The sequence below is a fragment of the Micropterus salmoides genome, unplaced genomic scaffold, assembly GCF_014851395.1.
Source record: "Micropterus salmoides isolate LMB-PRFRI ecotype aquatic unplaced genomic scaffold, ASM1485139v1 Ms_hic_scaffold_19, whole genome shotgun sequence".
NCBI classification, from domain to species: domain Eukaryota; kingdom Metazoa; phylum Chordata; class Actinopteri; order Centrarchiformes; family Centrarchidae; genus Micropterus; species Micropterus salmoides.
The window spans coordinates 29,375,177-29,377,633 of NW_024041039.1; positions in this window are offsets into that span (position 1 = coordinate 29,375,177).

The following is a 2,457-nucleotide window of genomic DNA, read 5'->3' on the forward strand; positions in this document are numbered from 1 at the left end:
GATCATTCCTGTGTTTTCTTTGAGAGTGCTATCTGCGTGCACACAAATGTTAAAACAGAGGTGATCACAAAACGGCATATCACTGAAAACACTAGTGAAAAATTTATTGAGGCTTTCTCCTCAACACCCGCCCTCTCACGCGTCTCAGTGAATGAGCTTGTAGATAATTTCAGATCTAAAATTACAAATGTTATTGATGCCACTGCACCAGCCAAGGTGAAGGTGGTCTCTGGCAAGAAAAGATCTCCATGGAGAAATGCCACGCTGGTTAGAACTCAAAAAAGAGAGTGTCGAAAAGCTGAGCGCAGGTGGTGGAAAACAAATCTCCAGGTTCATTATGACATCTATAAAGAGAGACTTCGCATTTAGAATTTAGAACTGAGAAATGCAAGGCGGTCCTTCTTCTCTGACATCATTACCAAAAACACTAATAATGCCCTGTTTGCTACTGTCGACAGGCTAACCAACCCTCCTGTGTCTGTAGCCTCCGACCTTCTATCCACCAGGGCCTGCAATGAATATGCCTCCTTCTTCACAGACACAATTCAAACAATTAGACAAGCAATCAGTGCCTCCATGCCAGTAACAGGATATGTCTTGTCCCTATGTCCACTCAAAAACAATTTATATAGCATGAGACAATTTGATTCTATTAACCATAAAAACCTGGAGGACATAATACAACATCTGAAATCCTCCTCATGCTGACTTGATATTCTGCCAACAGGTTTTTTCAAAAATGTAAATTTTTAAGTAAAATCATTGAAAAGGCTGTTTTTCAACAGCTTAGTGCTTTCTTGGCACAAAATAACTGTTTTGATGTCTTCCAGTCAGGTTTTCGACCACACCACAGCACTGAGACGCTCTTGTTAAGGTCTTCAATGTCTTCCATTTAAACACTGACAGTGGCAGAATTTCAGTCTTGGTATTATTGGATCTCAGTGCTGCATTCGACACGGTCAACCACAACATATTACTAGACAGACTTGAAAACAGGGTTGGACTTTCTGGCACAGTACTAAAATGGTTTGAATCGTACTTAAAGGAGAGGGACTACTTTGTGTCTATAGGTAATCACACATCTGAGCTGACAAAAATGACATGTGGAGTCCCCCGAGGCTCCATTCTGGGACCTCTTTTGTTTAACATTTACATGCTTCCACTGGCTCAGATTATGAAAAACAACAAAATATGTTACCATAATTATGCAGATGACACACAGATTTACATAACCCTTTCACCAGGGGACTATGATCCCATACAGGCGCTGAGTAACTGTATTGAGCAGGTCAACGGCTGGATGTGCCAGAATTTTCTTCAATTGAACAAAGATAAAACTGAAGTTATTGTTTTTGGAGCCAGGGAGGACTGGTTGAAAGTCAGCGCTCGACTTTAATCTGTAATGTTAAGAACCACAAATCAAGCCAGAAATCTAGGTGTAGTCATGGACTCAGACCTGAACTGAGGAGCCACATTAAGACAATTACAAAGTCAGCCTTCTATCACCTGAAGAAATATCACGGATTAAAGGACTTATGTCTCAGCAAGACCTGGAAAAACTTGTCCATGCATTTATCTTCAGTCGACTCGACTACTGTAACAGTGTCCTTACAGGGCTCCCTAAGAAATCCATCAGACAGCTGCAGCTGATTCAGAACGCTGCTGCTCGAGTCCTCACTAAGACCAAAAGGTGGATCACATCACTCCAGCTCTGAAGTCTTTACATTGGCTTCCTGTATGTCAAAGAATTGATTTCAAAATCCTGCTGTTAGTTTATAAGCACTAAATGGTTTAGGGCCAAAATACATTTCTGATCTTCTGCTTCGTTACGAACCATCCAGACCTCTCTCGTCTGGGGCAGGTTTGCTTTCTGTCCCCAGAGTCAAATCTAAACAAGGAGTGTTCAGTTATTATGCTCCGTATATCTGGAACAAACTCCCAGATAACTGCAGGTCTGCTGAAACTGTCAGTTCCCCTTCGAGGGAACTCGAACTGCGTCGGTTAGGACACTATGGAACGCCTCTAGGCGAAGCAGGTTTGAACGTGAATGAAATCACTCCAATCCTATTGGCCTGTTGCTAGAACGGTAAGGTGTGACGGAATAACCGGAGGAGTATAAAGCACACCTGTACACACTCATCATTAGCTTTTTTCTATTCAGCAGGCGCTCTGTATGTTTTTGAAGAATCCATCCTACACAGTGTGTCTTACCTGAAGAAGAAGTCTACCAACATGTCTGGCAACCAGATGTACAGAAGGTGTGTTTTTTCTTGCCCGGTACATCACGGATGGAGATTCTCATGAGATGTGGTCTCATGTTTGGGGATGGAGCACGCACGGGCAGCTCTCGGGGGGCTGCCTGCGCCCGTTGCGAAGCCCTTTCCGTGCGGGTACTGAGGTACAGCATGGCTCTCTTTCCGAGGATGGCCGGATGGTTTTCCCCGTGGTGCGGGCCCT